Below are 18,751 nucleotides of genomic sequence, written 5' to 3' on the forward strand. Positions count from 1 at the left end.
AAATGAAAAGTATAGAAAAAAAATGGAAAAAGAAAGAAAACGAAAAAGAAAGAAAACGAAAAAGAAAGAAATAAAAAGGGGACAAAATGCCCCAAGGTGAAGCTCAATAAGATCAATGCATATGAGTTGTGAAATGAAAAGAAAATGCATGAGTATGTGAAAAAGATGAAAAATGGGTAGCTAGATTAGAACTTAATTGTATAGGATGTCATAGGTTAGGTGGGAAGTTTAAGCTTATCAAAGATTCAAATTTTAAGCTCACTTGACCAAATATGCATCCTACCTTGACCCTAGCCCCATTACAACCAATGAAAAGACCTCATGATACTTGTATGCATGCATGAAATAAATGTTGATTGTTAGAAGAAAAACAAATCTTGGAAAGCATGAAATAGAGGAGAATTGAGTGAATCAACCCTAAACACTTGAGTGAATAGAGTGCAAACACTACCGGTGAGGGTTTGATGCCCAATTACATGTTTTTCACCTATGATCATAATTTTCATGCAAGTTTGTAAAAATATTTAATAACTCAATTTAATTGTGGATTAGACTTGCTAGTCCGTAGCCCTTGTGCATATATGTTTCTTGGGAATTGATTTATTTTGACCAAGCACTTGCATTCATTTAGATAGTTGCATATAGGTAGATTGCATTTAGTTAGTTTCCATTGAATAAATGCCATACCCTTACTTCATTCTTGGTTTAAGCATGAGGACATGCTTGGTTTAAGTGTGGTGAGGTTGACAAACCCCATTTGTAGGGTTTATCTTGTATTGATTTTTGGAGATTTTATCAACTTTTACCCACATTTATTCAAGAAATAGTATGGTTTTGTATATTCTCCTTTGATTGTGCTTAAGTGTAAAAACATACTTTTTAAGCCTTATTTTGGTGAATTCTAGTTTCTGTTTGATTTCATAAGATGCCTTGATGTGTTTGCTAGTAATTCCAGGGTTGAAATAGGCTAGGCATGGATCAAAGGAAGCAAGGAAGGAAGCATACAAGTGGAGAGAAGCATAAAAAGTCAAAGAAGCAAAGTCAGTCATGCACGCGCACGCGCACAAGGCGCTCGCGCGCACATCGCAGAATCGACCAGGGACGCGCACGCGTACCATGCGCGCACGCGCCGATGATGGCACATGACCTCATTAATGCAACACGTGCCTGGCGATTTGAGAGGTTTTCTGAACCCATTTTGGCGCCAAATTGCTAAGGGAAAGGAATAAAAGGATGAAGGATTAAGGAGAAGGCATAATTGATCACTTTAGGTGTTAGTTACCAATTAGTTTAGTTTAGCTTTGTAGTTAGTTTCTAGAGAGAGAAGCTCTCTCTTCTCTCTAGGATTAGGATTAGATTAGTTCTTAGATCTAGATCTATTTCTTCTTATTCTCCCTTCTAATTTTCGTTCCTCTCCTCTATTGCACTTGTAGGATTCTTCTTCTAATGTAATTCCTTTGTTTGTAGTTTGTGAATTCTCTTTTGTAGATCTACATTTCTCCTTCAATGCAATTGGTAAGTTCTTTGTTGTTTCATGATTGATTTAGTTTTCTATTGTGGACCTCTTGCCTTTGTAGTTAGATCTCTCTTTAATTCTTGCAAATTTATGTGTTTACTTGTATTGCACTCTATGTGTTTGTTGAAATGTCTCTTATAGCTATTAGTTAGATTTTGTTCCTCTTGGCCTAGGTAGAGTAATTAGTGACACTTGAGTTATCTAATTCCTTTGTTGATTAATAATTGGAGAGATTGCTAATTGGTTTGGAGTGCACTAAAGCTAGTCTTTCCTTGGGAGTTGGCTAGGACTTGTGGCTCAAGTCAATTCATCCACTTGACTTTCCTCCATTATTAGAGGTTAACTAAGTGGTAGCAATGGACAATTGTGGTCACAATCAAGGAGGATAACTAGGATAGGACTTCTAATTCTCACAACCTTGCCAAGTGCTTTTTAGTTGTTAGTTTATTTTCATTGTCATTTACATTTCATGTCCCTTATCCCAGAACCCCAAAATACAATCCATAACCAATAACAAGACACTTCATTGTAATTCCTAGGGAGAACGACCCGAGGTTCAATACCTCGGTTTATAAATTTTAGGGGTTTGTACTAGTGACAAACAACTTTTTGTATGAAAGGATTATTGTTTGGTTTAGGAACTATACTTGCAACGAGAATTCATTTGTGAAATTCTAAACCATCAAAAATCCAATCGTCAAAATGGCGCCGTGGAATTACTAGCAAACACATCAAGGCATCTTATGAAATCAAACAGAAACTAGAATTCACCAAAATAAGGCTTAAAAAGTATGTTTTTACACTTAAGCACAATCAAAGGAGAATATACAAAACCATGCTATTTCTTGAATAAATGTGGGTAAAAGTTGATAAAATCTCCAAAAATCAATACAAGATAAACCCTACAAATGGGGTTTGTCAATGCTGTTAAGGCCATGCAGCATCTAGACACACCAAAAGACTGCATGAAAGTTGATCTCATTGACTCCTTGGTAGAGGAGGTTAACATGGCTGAGAGTCTCGAATCAGAGCTGGAAGACATCTTTAAGGATGCTCAGCCTGAGCTGGAAGATTCAGAGGAACTGAAAGAACTTCTGAAACTTCCTCAGGAAGAGGAAACACCTCCTAAACCCGAGCTCAAACCATTACCACCATCCCTGAAATATGCATTTCTGGGAGAAAGTGACACTTTTCCGGTAATCATAAGCTCTGCTTTAAATCCACCGGAAGAGGAACCACTAATTCAAGTGCTAAGGACACACAAGACAGCTCTTGGGTGGTCCATAAGTGACCTTAAGGGCATAAGCCCAGCTAGATGCATGCACAAGATCCTATTGGAGGATGATGCTAAGCCAGTGGTTCAACCATAGAGGCGGCTAAATCCAGCCATGAAGGAAGTGGTGCAGAAAGAGGTCACCAAGTTACTGGAGGCTGGGATTATTTATCCTATTTCTGATAGCCCCTGGGTGAGCCCTATTCAAGTTGTCCCCAAAAAGGGAGGTATGACAGTGGTTCATAATGAAAAAAATGAATTGGTTCCTACAAGAACAGTTACAGGGTGGCGCATGTGTATTGACTACAGAAGGCTCAACAGAGCCACCAAAAAGGATCATTTTCCTTTACCATTCATAGACCAGATGCTAGAGATACTAGCAGGTCATGAATATTACTATTTTTTGGATGGCTATTCAGGTTACAACTAAATTGCAGTAGATCCTCAGGAACAAGAGAAGACATCATTCACATGTCCTTCTGGAGTATTTGCTTACAGGAGAATGCCTTTTGGTCTGTGTAATGCACCTGCAACCTTTCAGAGGTGCATGCTGTAGAAAAATTTTTGGAAGTCTTCATGGATGACTTTTCAGTATTTGGAGACTCATTCAGCTCCTGCCTTGACCATTTAGCACTTGTTCTGAAAAGATGCCAAGAGACCAACCTAGTTTTAAACTGGGAAAAATGTCACTTTATGGTGACTGAAGGAATTGTCCTTGGGCATAAAATTTTAAACAAGGGGATAGAGGTGGATCAAGCTAAAGTGGAAGTAATTGAAAAATTACCACCACCTGCTAATGTTAAGGCAATCAGAAGCTTTCTGGGGTACGCAGGATTCTACAGGAGGTTTATAAAGGATTTTTCAAAAATTGCAAAATCCCTGAGCAATCTGCTAGCTGCTAACACGCCATTTGTGTTTGACACAGAGTGTCTGCAGGCCTTTGAGACTCTGAAAGCTAAGTTGGTCACAGCACCAGTTATTTCTGCACCAGACTGGACATTACCATTTGAACTAATGTGTGATGCTAGTGGCCATGCCATTGGTGCAGTACTGGGGCAGAGGCATGACAAGCTTCTGCATGTCATTTATTATGCTAGCCGTGTTTTAAATGATGCCCTGAAAAATTACACAACCACAGAAAAAGAATTGCTTGCAGTGATTTATGCCATTGACAAGTTTAGATCATACTTAGTAGGATCAAGAGTGATTGTGTATACTGACCATGCTGCTCTTAAATATCTACTCACAAAGCATGATTCAAAACCCAGGCTCATAAGATGGGTGTTGCTTCTGCAAGAGTTTGATATAGAAATAAGAGACAAAAAAGGGACAGAGAACCAAGTGGCTGATCATCTGTCCCGGATAGAACCAATAGAAGGGGAGTTTCCCCCCTCTATTGAGATCTCTGAGACCTTTCCGGATGAGCATTTGTTTGCCATCCAGGAAACACCATGGTTTGCAGATATTGCAAACTATAAAGCTGCAAGGTTCATACCCAAGGAGTACAGCAGGCAACAAAAGAAAAAATTAATTACTGATGCAAAGTACTACTTGTGGGATGAACCCTATCTCTTTAAGAGATGTGCAGATGGAATAATCCGTAGGTGTGTGCCTAGAGAAGAAGCACAAAGGATCTTATGGCATTGCCATGGATCACAATATGGAGGCCATTTCAGAGGTGAGCGAACAGCCACCAAGGTCCTCCAATGTGGCTTCTACTGGCCTACACTCTATAGGGATTCCCGAGAGTTTGTACGTAACTGTGACAGTTGCCAAAGAGCTGGTAATCTGCCTCATGGTTACGCCATGCCTCAACAGGGAATCTTGGAGATTGAGTTATTTGATGTATAGGGAATTGACTTCATGGGACCTTTCCCACCATCATACTCAAACACTTATATTCTGGTGGCAGTTGACTATGTATCAAAATGGTTAGAGGCCATTGCCACACCCACCAATGATACTAAAACAGTGCTGAAGTTCCTCCAAAAACATATCTTCAGCAGGTTTGGTGTCCCTAGAGTACTAATCAGTGATGGGGCACTCACTTCTGCAACAAACAGCTTTACTCTGCCATGGTCCGGTATGGAATTCGCCACAAGGTGGCGACTCCATATCATCCACAGAAAAATGGGCAAGCTGAAGTTTCTAACAGAGAACTAAAAAGAATCCTGGAACGGACTATAAGTACCCGTAGAAAGGATTGGGCAAGAAGCTTTGATGATGCTCTGTGGGCTTACAGAACAGCATTCAAGACCCCTATAGGGACCTCTCCATACCAACTTGTGTATGGTAAGGCCTGTCATCTGCCCGTGGAACTGGAACATAAGGCCTACTGGGCAACCAGATTCCTAAACTTTGACGTCAAATTTGCCGGAGAAAAAAGATTGCTCCAGCTGAATGAGCTAGAGGAATTCAGAGTAACTGCTTTCGAAAATGCCAAGCTTTATAAAGAGAAATAAAAAAGGTGGCATGATAGAAAGCTGTCATCTAGAGTCTTTGAACCAGGACAAAAGGTTCTGTTGTTTAACTCTAGGCTCAGGCTGTTCCCCGAAAAACTGAAATCCCAGTGGAGGGGACCATATGTGATTACAAGTGTATCACCATATGGTTATGTGGAGCTTCAAGACATTGATTCTGATAAGAAGTTCATTGTCAATGGACAGAGAATCAAGCACTATCTTGAAGGCAATGTTGAGCAAGGGTGCTCAAGGCTGAGGCTAGATTAAAAGCTCAGCAAAGTCCAGCTAAAGATAATAAAGAAGCGCTTGCTAGGAGGCAACCCAGCCATTAGCAAAACTTTTTCTGTTATTTTGCCCTATTCTTTATTTTATTTATTTATTTATTTTTAAAGCATATAAGTTCAATGTTAATAAGGTAAAGAGTCAATTGCATAGGTTCATATGGTTACAGAAGGATTCAGCACACAAAACAGAGAAAAAGAGCTCACTGGCAAGAAAACGCCAGTAAAAATAGCCATCTGGGCGTTAAACGCCAGAAAGAAGCAGCTTCTGGGCGTTTAACGCCCGATTGACAGCATCCTGGGCGTTGAGAAAAATGCCCGGTAACAAAGGGGTTTCTGGCGTTTAACGCCAGCTAGAAGCAACAGCTGGGCGTTAAACGCCGAAAACAAGCAGCAACTGGGCGTTAAACGCCCAAAACATGCAGCAGTTGGGCGTTTAACGCCAGGATTGTGGGGAGTAGGCAATTTTATTTTCAATTCAAATTTTTTCATTTTTTATGTTTCAATTCATGATTTCTTGCACAAACATGTTACAAATCCTAATTTTTCAAATCCTTTTTTTTTTCCAAAAAATATCAAATGTATCTTAATTCATAAGCCCTTTTTCTTAATCCTCTTCAAATTATTTTCAAATCCTTTTCAAAACAAATCTATCTCTTTTCACGCTAAACTCTTTTCAAATAATCAATATCTTTTTCAAATCCTCACATGATTTTTATCAAAATTCAGATTTATCTTTTTCAAATATCTTTCATATCTTTTCAATTTTAAATCATATCTTTTTCCTATCATACTTATCTTTTACAAATCATATCTTCTATCATATCTCCTTCAAAATTTTCGAACCCACCCTCCATTTCCCCTTTAAATCCTAATTCGGCCTCCCCCTCTCCTCCACAAGTTGCGCTTGGCTCTCCCTCTTTCCCTCTCCTTTCTTTTCTTTTGCTTGAGGACAAACAAACCTCTAAGTTTGATGTGTTTATCCGTGATCACTAAGCCAATACCCACTAAGATCATGGCTCCCAAGGGAAAACAAACCGACTCAAGAGGCAAGAAGGAGAATATTCTAAAACCACTTTGGAATCAAGGGAAGTTCATAACCAAAGAACATTCAGACCATTTTTACAAAATAATGAGTCTAAGGTCAGTGATCCCGGAAGTTAAATTCAATCTGAAAGAAGATGAATATCCGGAGATCCAAGAGCAAATTCGAAACAGGAGTTGGGAAGTCCTAGCTAATCCTGAAACAAAGGTGGGAAGAAACATGGTTTAGGAATTCTATGCTAATCTATGACAGACGGACAAGCAGAGAATAGCTGGAACCGCATTCTATGACTATAGAACTCTGGTTAGAGGGAAGATTGTTCACACCCACCCTGACAAAATAAGGGAGATCTTCAAGCTGCCTCAATTGCAAGATGACCCAAACTCCTTTAATAGGAGAATGATGAGATCAAACCTGGGATTGGACAAAATCCTAGAGGACATATGCCTCCTTGGAGCCAAGTGGACAACCATCACAAAGGGTGCCCCGAACCAACTCAAGAGAGGAGATCTCAAACCAGTTGCCAGAGGCTGGCTGGACTTCATTGGGCGCTCTATACTGCCCACTAGCAACCGCTCTGAAGTCACCATCAGAAGGACAGTGATGATTCATTGCATTATGCTGGAAAAACAAGTGGAAGTTCATCAGCTGATTGCTTGTGAGCTTTACAAAATTGCAAATAAGAACTCCAAAGATGCCAAATTGGCCTATCCAAGCTTAGTTTATCTGTTATGTAAAGATGCTGGGATAAAGATAGGAGTAGATAAGTATATCTCAGTTGAGCAATCAATCACCAAAAAGTCTATGGAAGGACAACAAGTGCAGGACGACCCCATCAAGAGAAAAGCAGAGGAGCTCCTTCCGGAAATCCCTCAAATTGAATACTGGGAGCACCTAGAAGCATCTGTCACCAAGTTGCAAGAAGCTATGAATCAACTGAAGGAAGAACAGCAAAATCAAAACAGCATGCTCTGCAAACTGCTTAGAGAACAAGAAGAACAAGGGCGTGAACTGAAGGAATTAAAGCGTCAGAAACTATCTCTTGAAGGGCCAAGCACTCCACAGACTAAAGAGGCATCCACTTCCTAGATTCAAGGTTGTTGAGTTCTAATCTTAGCCTTAACTCTGTGATAACTGTTCTTATTTGAAGTTTACCTTAGAAGTTATATATGAGTAGTAGTAATTAGTATCTATATTCTGATTTTATCTCCAATTAAGCTATAATTTATTTTTCTCATCATCATTAAACATGAATAAAATAGCAGATTTTCTTTAGAATAAGGAGGCAATATTTTTCGAGTTTTTAATAAGAAAAAAAAATTCTAATTATTTACATGTGGTGGCAATGCTTTTTGTCTTCTGAATGAATACTTGAACAGTGCATATGTCTTTTGAATTTGATGTTTATGAATGTTAAATATGTTGGCTCTTGAAAGAATGATGAAAAAGGAGAAATGTTATTTGATAATCTGAAAAATCATAAAAATGATTCTTGAAGCAAGAAAAAGCAGTGAATACAAAAGCTTGCAAAAAAATATGGCGAAAATAAAAGAAAAAGAAAAAGAAAAAGGAAGCAGAAAAAGCCAATAGCCCTTAAAACCAAAAGGCAAGGGTAATAAAAAAGGATCCAAGGCTTTGAGCATCAGTGGATAGGAGGGCCTAAAGGAATCAAATCCTAGCTTAAGCGGCTAAACCAAGCTGTCCCTAACCATGTGCTTGTGGCGTGAAGGTGTCAAGTGAAAACTTGAGACTGAGCGGTTAAAGTCAAGGTCCAAAGCAAAAAGAAGAGTGTGCTTAAGAATCCTGGATACCTCTAATTGGGGACTTTAGCAAAGCTGAGTCACAATTTGAAAAGGTTCACCCAATTATGTGTCTGTGGCATTTATGTATCCGGTGGTAATACTGGAAAACAAAGTGCTTAGGGCCACGGCCAAGACTCATAAAGTAGCTGTGTTCAAGAATCAACATACTGAACTAGGAGAATCAATAACACTATCTGAATTCTAAGTTCCTATAGATGCCAAAACTGTTCGGAAGCAAAAAGCTACTAGTCCCGCTCATCTAATTAGAATCTGAACATCACTCAAAAACTCTGAGATATTATTGCTTCTTGACTTATTTGTATTCTATTTTATTTGTCTAGTTGCTTGGGAACAAGCAACAGTTTAAGTTTGGTGTTGTGATGAGCGGATATTTTATACGCTTTTTGGGGTTAATTTCATGTAGTTTTTAGTATGTTTTAATTGGTTTTTAGTATATTTTCATTAGTTTCTAAGCAAAATTCATATTTATGGAATTTACTATGAGTTTGTGTGTTTTTCTATAATTTCAAGTATTTTCTGGCTGAAATTGAGAGAGCTGAGCAAAAATCTGATTTAGGCTGAAAAATGACTGCTGATGCTGTTGGATTCTGACCTCCCTGCACTCGGAATGGATTTTCTGGAGCTAAAGAAGTGCAATTGGCGTGCTCTAAATTGCGTTGGAAAGTAGACATCTAGGGCTTTCCAGCAATATATAATAGTTCAGACTTTGCTCAAGGATAGATGACGTAAACTTGCGTTCAACGCCAGTTCCATGTTGTAGTCTGGAGTCAAACGCCAGAAACATGTTACAAATGGGAGTTGAACGCCAGAAACCGGTTACAACCTGGCGTTTAACTCCAGAAATAGCCTAGGCACGTGAGAAGCTTAAGTCTCAGCCCCAGCACACACCAAGTGGGCCCCAGAAGTGGATTTCTGCACCATCTATCATAGTTTATTCATTTTCTGTAAACCTAGGTTACTAGTTTATTATTTAAACAACTTTTAGAGGTCTATTTTGCACCTCATGACATTTTTAGATCTGAACTTTGTACTCTTTGACGGCATGAGTCTCTAAACTCCATTGTTGGGGGTGAGGAGCTCTTCTGTGTTTCGATGAATTAATGCAACTATTTCTGTTTTCTATTAAAACACACTTGTTTCTATCTAAGATGTTTACTCGCACTTCAATATGATGGATGTGATGATTTGTGACACTCATCATCATCCTCAACCTATGAACGGGTTCCTGACAACCACCTCCGTTCTACCTTCGATTGAATGAATATCTCTTAGATTCCTTAATCAGAATCTTCGTGGTATAAGCTAGAATCCATTGGCAGCATTCTTGAGAATTTGGAAAGTCTAAACCTTGTCTGTGGTATTCTGGGTAGAATTCAGGGATTGAATGACTGTGACGAGCTTCAAACTCACAAGGGCTGGGCGTAGTGACAGACACAAAAGGATCAATGGATCCTATTCCAGCATGAGTGGGAACCGACAGATGATTAGCCGTGCGGTGACAGCGCACCTGGACCTTTTTCACTGAGAGAATGGATGGTAGCCATTGACAATGGTGATCCACCAACACACAGCTTACCATAGGAGGAACCTTGCGTGCATGAAGAAGAAGACAGAGAGAAAGCAGAGATTCATAAGACAAAGCATCTCCAAAACTCCAACAGATTCTCCATTACTGCAGAACAAGTATTTAATCCATGCTCTTTTATTCTTCGCAATTCATACTGATAATTATAATTGATTTTCTGACTAAGATTTACAAGATGACCATAGATTGCTTCAAACCAACAATCTTCGTGGGATCGACCCTTACTCACGTAAGGTATTACTTGGACGACCCAGTGCACTTGCTGGTTAGTGGTGAGTTGTGAAAAGTGTGATTCACAATTCGTGCACCAGCGGGCAAATTGTTTATCCCTTTCCTCTTGAAAGAGTTTCTGAGGAAATGGCATCTTAGCCTTATATTCATCAATCTTAGTTGATGAAGGCCGAATGCCATGTGATGATCGGATTTTAAGTCCACTATAATGAATGTAATGAATCCGTCCTTGGCAAGTATACTAAATTGTCGTCAAGTAATAACTCACAGTAGAGTGAGGTCGAATCCCACAGAGATTGATTGATTGAGCAACTTTAGTTAATTTGTGATTTAGTCAAGTTAATCAAGAAGAATTGTTGGGTGCAGAATTCTAAATGACAAAATTGTAAATAACTTAAAGATAAATAACAGCAACAAAGTGCAGAATTATAAAGAGCATGAAAGTAAATTGCTAAAACATAAATGACTGAATTGTAAATGGGGAATAGGTTAATAGCAGAAATTAAAGAAATCTATAAAGAATAAGGAATATAAGAATAGGGGAAATTCACTGGGATTAGGAGGTGTTGCTCTCTTGGATCAAATCTAGATCATCTCATCTTCAATCATACAACTCATTGACCTCTTGGCAATCATGATTGATTGAACCCCAATTCCTTGGTGATTCAATCTCTCAAATCTTGATAATCAGCCAATTCCTTGGTCTAATTGCTCATGAAGAGAGATAAGCTTGGACCCTGATTATACCACACATCCTCATAGATCCAAATAGTGGGTGGATTTCATATCACCATATCCAATCCCAAAACCCAGATATACTCAAATGTGAGAAGGGATTTCAAGCATGGTTCCATGTTTTCTTTTCCAAGGTTCCCATGAAACCCAATTTGCATTCAACCTCTTTTCCAAGATGATTGAATAATAGAGTTAAGAAACAAAATTCCTTCTAGCAAATCAAAGAGAAGATGAAGAGAAGAAGAAATTCACTATCATTAATCTATCAAGTACAACATAGCTTCCTCTCCCAATGAGATGGAGTTTAGCTACTCATAGCTTAGAGAAAAGTACAAGAGATGGAAGAAGATGAAGTGAAGTAAAACTAAACTAATTCCTTCTACTAGCCAACCCAATCAACCAACAAACAACCAACCCCTTTTTCAGTACTCTCAAGAAAATTACAATGGAAATTTAAAGGAAAAGGTAATTAAATTAAGTCTTGTGCCTGGCGTGTGACCGGGGTGTGATAGGCGTGCCATGCCCAGCTCCTTAGCTTGGCTTGGCGTGCCAGGCCTGGCTTCCAAGTGGCACGCCTCCTTTGTGTAGCTAGCCTGGCATGCCACGCCTTCGAACTCAAGTGGCACGCCCAAGTGGTGTCTTCCTTCTTCCTCTCTGGTCAATATAACTAACGTGCCATGCCCAGCAGCGGCGTGACACGCCCTTGTTGAACTCTTCATCTTTCTTTTCTGACCAAATGAACTAGCATGCCACGCCCAAGGCTGGCGTGCCATGCCTTCAATAAGGCCTTCAATCTCTCACCTAGAAGGTTGAACTGGCGTGCAACGCCCAAGTCTGGCATGCCACGCCCTCAATAAAGCATGAGTACTCCTCTCTGGTTCAGTAAGCTGGCGTGCCACGCCTAGGATTCAAGTGGCACACCCATGGTGCGAGCAAGATTGGCGTGCCACGCCCCAAGCATCAAGTGGCACGCCCATTGTTATTGTGTCTTGGCGTGCCACTCCTAAAGTCCCAAGTGGCACGCCCATTGATCTTCTTCACTGGAGGCTTGTGCTGGCATGCCACGCCTTTGATCTGGCGTGCCACGCCTTCGATCTGGCGTGTCACACCTTCGATCTGGCGTGCCATGCCCTTGATAGAGCTTTACTTACCCTCTCTGGTCAAATGAACTGGCGTGCCAGGTTCAGACCCAAGTGGCACGCCCATAGTGATGTTGAAGGCTCATGAGCTTGGCGTGCCACGCCTCTAGTACCAAGTGGCACGCCCATTGTTTCTTTGACATGGCATGCAACACCTTAAGTCTCAAGTGGCATGCCCATATTTATGTTTCCACCATTCTTCTTTGCTCTGTTGTACTGGCATGCCACGCCTTCAACTTGGCGTGCCACGCCCATTGTGGATGATGGGGTTGGCGTGCCACGCCCAGCTTGGCGTGCCATGTGATAACAAGTTATCTTAGGCTAGTTTTGCTAGCAATTTTTACTTGTTTTCATTAGGTTTCATGCATTTCTTGCACAATAAGTAAGTAATTGGAGTGGAATTTTATGTTCATCTTTAGTCAATCAAACACTATTGATTTTTTGCATTATCATGAGATTTATACAAGATTTTTTAGATTATTATGACATGATGCAAAATATTATGATTTTAGCAAGGCTTTGATTGCATGTTTGATTTATGACAGACAAAAAGATGCAAAAGAAAACGCAGAGAAAAAGAGGCAGTGCAGAATAATGCTATGCTCAATTGAAGAATGCTACGCTCTCTAGCGACGCGCGCGCGTACAGGACGCTTACGCGTAGGGGACGAATTTTAGAAGATCCACGCGCACGCGTGCATGACGTGTATGCGTGGGTGTGATCAGCGCTCATTAACAAAAGAGTGCTACGTTCACTTTGAACGAGCGCCTGCGATAATTTCAAATTTGGGATTGAAGAATTGCCACCGATGCGCACGCCTACAAGACACGCACGCGTGGATGAGGCATCTGGGAAAAAGCACGCAAATGCGTGGATGGCGTGGAAGCTTAGAGTTGATATTTTTCCATCCACGCGCACGCACATGAGATGCGCACGCGTGGGGAGCGCTCATGGCGCAAACGTAGCGCTCTTTTAAAGAGCGCTACTGATGAGACACAGAAGTTGGTGAATTAAAAATTATTAAAATAGTTACGTTGCAAGTATAGTTCTTAACTCACCGAAAATCTGCCTATCAATTTAGAAATATGTCATAGAGAGTTAAATTAAAAATTATTGGGAGTTTAAGTCTCAGGTCGTCTCCCAACGAGTTGCAGAAAAGTGTGCTATTTTATTAATCAGATGTTCCAAGAAGTTGAGTTAAGTAGGTGGAAAATTAAATTGAGAAAATTCAAATAATATGAATAAAAGCCTTGACTGGGAGTTGATTAGTTGGAATCTCTATCATTGATAGGATGGTTTCAACATTAATTTATAATTAATGGTTGTTCTGTTTAGTTATCTTTTACTAGGTAAAGGAAAGTCAAACAAGTTGGAATGCTAGATCTGTTCACGAGTTGCAATCCACTTAGTTCAAAGGGATTGGTGTTAGTGATTAGATAACAATCCAACAGTTAACCCAATTACAAATTTTCTTTCAATCCTTCCAACTCAAGAGTTCCTTTCAATCAACTCCCCATCAAGTGAGGGAACTACTCACTCATTGTAAATAATAAATCCATAACACATGAAAGGGAATTAAAAGAAGACATGATTATTGGAATGGAAAATAAATTAAAATGGAAGAAATAATCCTTGTACTAAATAATCATGAAAGTATTCAAATGACAAAATTGAACAAAGCAAAGAACATGGAAGAATAGAACCAAGTTAAGAGAACGAACTAGAATGACGAAGTCTTGATGAGGAAATAACTCTTCTCAATGTTCCAATGCTAAGACCAATTGAAAATTAAAATTCTTAAACCTAGATAAAAGAAACCTAAAGGAGTAAAACTAGATCTAAAACTCAAAACTGTGTAGAATAAATGTTGTCTTTTATTTCTGCATATTCTCTGGCTCTAGTCTGCTGTTCCAGGCCGAAAACTGGGTCGAAATAAGGTCCAAAATCTCCCCTAGCAAATTCTGCAGATTATGCAGATCGCACATGTCACGCGATCGCGTCATCCATGCGGACGCGTCATTCGCATTTTTCCTTGCCACGCATTCGCGTCGTCCACGCTACCGCGTCGCTTTAGCTTTTCAAATCCACGCGGCCGTGTGAGCCATGCGGCCGGTGCTCTCCTTCGCGCGGTCGCGTGAGCCATGCGATCGTGTCACTTTTCGCTGGTTATCTCCTCAAATTCTTGTGTTCCTTCCATTTTTGCTAGCTTCCTTTCCAATCTCCAACTCGTTCCTGCCCTATAAAGTCTGAAACACTCAACACACAGATCACGACATCGAATGGAATAAAGGAGAATTAAAATTACATAATTAAAGTCTCTAGGAAGTAGTTTTCAAACATGTTATAAATTCAGGAAAGAATTATAATTTCATGCTAATTTAATGAATAAGTGGGTAAGGATCATGATAAAACCACACAATTAAACACAATATAAACCATAAAATAGTGGTTTATCAGCTACCAAGGACGCGCACGCATATGGTATGCGTACCCGTCGATGGTGCTAAACTGCAAGGGACACGTACGCGTCGGTGAATGAGCGTTGCGCTCTCTTTGAGAATGCTACATTCTCCTACAGCTGCATCCAAGTACCAATCCTGACCCACTCCATCAAAGGCCAAAAAGTCCACTCCAAGTACTTGATGACTGAATTGGAAAGTGTATAAATAGAGGAGAATTTGATTTCACAAGGAACAATTCTCTTTTTAGTCCTTTTCTTTTTGAGAATTTTAGATCTGATTTTAATTTCCCTTCTATTCTCATTCTCTGCAAATTTCTCTTTTCTGTTAAAGCAATGATGAACCAAATCCCAATTTCATTAGGGGGAGGAGCTCTATTGTAATTCTAATGAATCAATGAAATTCTTCTTCTTCTCTATTCATTTGTGTAGCTATTCGGTATCTTCTATGATGATTGTGAATTGTTCACTCCGGAAGGGGGTTCAATTCAGTGAATGTTTGTGTGAGCCCCAGAAGGGGAATCACTTGCATTAGAATGTGAGCTCTATCCTTCACTACTCTCTTGATTAACACCATTTGGGAGGAATTGAGATCTTGAGAGTTAGTGTGGCTTATGGATGAGAGATATGCACTTAACCTCTTCTCATGATAATTAGATCAAGAAATTGGCAAGATTGATTGTGATTAAAGAGATTGGATTGCCAAGGAATTGGGATCCAATCAATTTCAATCCAATCCGTGATGAATCATTTCCTTTTAATTTCTTCATTTAGATCTCTCTGATTTCATTGTCCAATTCTATTGTGATTCCCAGCACCCAAATCCCTTTATTTTTCATGCAATTTAAGTTTCCATGCACTTTAAATTATGCAATTTTACTTTCCTGCACTCTTAATTCAGTTATTTACATTTCTTACAATTTAAGATTCAGCACTTTTTAGTTTCTTGTTCTTTAAGTTTCAGCAATTTAAGTTTCTTGCCATTTAAGTTTCAGCTAATTTACATTCTGCATTTTAATATCCTAGCAATTCACATTCTGTCAATTAATTTCCACTCAAATCATTAAATATCAATTTAACTAAATTCATCACCATACTAAAGTTGCTTAATCCATCAATCCCTGTGGGATCGACCTCACTTTTGTAAGTTTTACTACTTGATGCGACTCGGTATACTTGCCGATTAGTTTGTGTGGAATCGATTTTCCCTCATCAAGTTTTTGGCGCCGTTGCCGGGGATTGATTTAGATTGACAACGATTAAGTAGGTGATAATCTAGATTAAGCATTTTTCTTTGTTTTTGTTAAGCACACTAACTGTTTGAGATTTTGTTTAAGCTAACCTTAACCTCACTCTAGTAGTAGAGTGCTTTGTTTTTGTTTCTGGTTTTGTCTGTATTGTACGCCAAGAGGGAGAAGAAGTGCATCTACCTCTTTTGATTCTGAGCCAGAGAGAACATTTTTGAGATTGATAAGAGAAGAAAGAGGGAAGGGAGTTATTAGAGAAGAAGAATCAGAAGAGGAAGATCAAGAGATGGAGGGTAACCTCCCTAATCTACCAGACGAAGTAGCCAACAACAATGGCCCACCTCTAAGAAGAGTTCTAGCTTCTTACACCTTCCCCAATCCAAGAAACTGTGGGAGCAGTATACTCACTCCCAATATTCATGCAAATAATTTTGAGTTGAAACCTCAACTTATTACTCTGGTACAAAACAATTATTCCTTTGGAGGAGGTCCACTTGAAGATCCGAACCAACACTTATCTATCTTCCTAAGGATTTGTGAAACTGTCAAGAAAAATGGTGTGCATTCAGATATCTATAAGCTGCTATTGTTTCCATCCTCTTTGAGAGATAAAGCATCCTAATGGCTAGAGACATTTCCTAAAGAAAGCATCAACAATTGGGAAGATCTAGTGAGCAAATTCCTAGCCAAATTCTATCCACCTCAGAGGATCATTAGATTGAAGACAGAAGTGCAAATATTCACTCAAATGGATGGAGAATCACTTTATGAGGCTTGGGAGAGATATAAGGCCTTGATCAGAAAGTGCCCACCTGAGATGTTTAGTGAATGGGACAGACTTCAAATTTTTATGAAGGCTTGACACTGAAAGCTCAAGAGGCCCTTGGTTATTCAGCAGGAGGTTCAGTACAGCTAATGAAGACAGTTGAGGAAGCCCAAAATCTCATAGACATTGTGACCAACAACCAATACTTTTATGCTCATCAAAGGCAACGCCAACCAGTTCAAAAGAAAGGTGTGTTGGAGTTGGAAGATGTGGATACTATCTTGGCACAAAACAAAATGATGCACCAACAAATCCAACAGCAAATAGAGATGATGGCTAAGAGGATTTGGTCTTCAACTAACTGCAGTGAGCACTACAAACCAACCACCAGCTAGGTGGGGACAAAATGAAAAAAGCTATGAAGAACAGCAGCCAGAACAAGTTCACTATATGCACAACCAACATGCTGGACAGAATGAGTTCCATGGAGATACTTATAACCCCTCTTGGAGGAACCACCCCAATCTAAGGTGGGGAGACAACCAAAACTCATGGCAAAGAAATTTAAGCTCAAGCAACCCTCGCAGCACAAACCACCAGAACCATCAGCAAACTAACCAAAATCCATACAGAAAACCACAAAATAAATACCCCACATCCAATTTCTATCCACCCAATAACTAATCAACTAACCAAAGAAACTTTTATTCACCATCTTCATCCCACACTCAGCCATAACCACCTTAAGAATCCCAAAGAATCTCCAATTTGAAGATGATGATGGAGAAAATGATGAAGCATCAAGAGTTAGCTAATAAGAATCATGAAGCCTCACTGAAAAACCTGGAAAGATAAATTGGACAATTGTTCAAACAGCCAGAAAGACCAACCAACACTTTCCCAAGTGATACCATTCCAAATCTAAAAGAAGAATGCAAAGCAATTCAACTCAGAAGTGGAAGGACACTGGAAAATGATAAGGTTAACAGTGAAGTGGCAACTGAAGAGAAGGACCAGGAGAAGCTCAAGTAGAAGGATGAAGAGCCACAAGCTTCAAGGAAAGGAAAGCAAGTCATGGAAAAGCATCCACAAGAACAGAGGAAGGAGGTGAAGCCTTACATTCTTCCTCTGCCATACCCTCAAAGATTGCAAAGAGAGCTCAAGGACAAACAGTTTCCCAAGTTCCTGGAAGTTTTCAGGAAGCTGGAAATCAACTTGCCACATGCTGAAGCTCTAGAGCAAATGCCCTTGTATGCTAAGTTCCTCAAGGAACTTATTAACAAGAAGAGAAGCTGGAATAAAAAGGAGACCGTGATCTTGACACAAGAATGAAGTGCAATGATTCAAAAAGGTCTTCCACCAAAGCTCAAAGATCCAGGGAGTTTCATCATATCATGCACCATAGGCAATATGTCCTTGGAAAAAGCTCTCTATAACTTAGGTGCCAGCATCAATTTGATGCCTCTTTCACTAATGAAAAAGCTTACAATAAAGAAAGTCAAACCTACCAGAATGTCACTTCAAATGGCTGATAAATCACTCAAGATACCTAATGAAGTTGTAGAAAACTTATTAGTGAAGATTGGAGAATTCATTTTCCCTGCTGATTTTGTCATTTTAGACATGGAAAAAGAAGGACACAACTCAATTATCCTGGGGCGACCTTTCTTAGCCACAGCAAGAGCTATCATTGATGTAGAAAAAGGTTAAATGACCCTCAGGGTGTATGATGAAAAAATGATCATCAATGTCTTTAAGGACATGCAATATCCCCCTGAGAAGGAAAAGCATATGAGGGTGGAAATGATAGAAGAATTAGAGGAGGAGCTAGTTGAAGCCAACGATCAGGAAGAACAAGAAGAGGAAATAGAAGTAGAACAAGACATCATAGAAGAAGGAGTAGCTGAAATCTCCTTTGAAGGCAAGACAAAGGAGGTGCCAAAACAAGAATTGAAGCCACTCCCTCCTTGTCTCAAGTATTCATTTCTTGGAGAAGAAGAGACCGTGCCAGTAATCATTAATTCCTCCTTGAACATGGAAGATGAAACAAAGCTGATTGAAGTGTTAAAAGCTCACAAGACAACTTTGGGATGGACAATTGATGACATCAAGGGTATAAGCCCTGCCATCTGCATGCATAAGATCTTGCTAGAAGAGGACTCAAGACTTGTGGTGCAACATCAAAGAAGG

The sequence above is a fragment of the Arachis hypogaea genome, chromosome 13 (genome assembly GCF_003086295.3).
Source record: "Arachis hypogaea cultivar Tifrunner chromosome 13, arahy.Tifrunner.gnm2.J5K5, whole genome shotgun sequence".
In the NCBI taxonomy this organism is placed as follows: domain Eukaryota; kingdom Viridiplantae; phylum Streptophyta; class Magnoliopsida; order Fabales; family Fabaceae; genus Arachis; species Arachis hypogaea.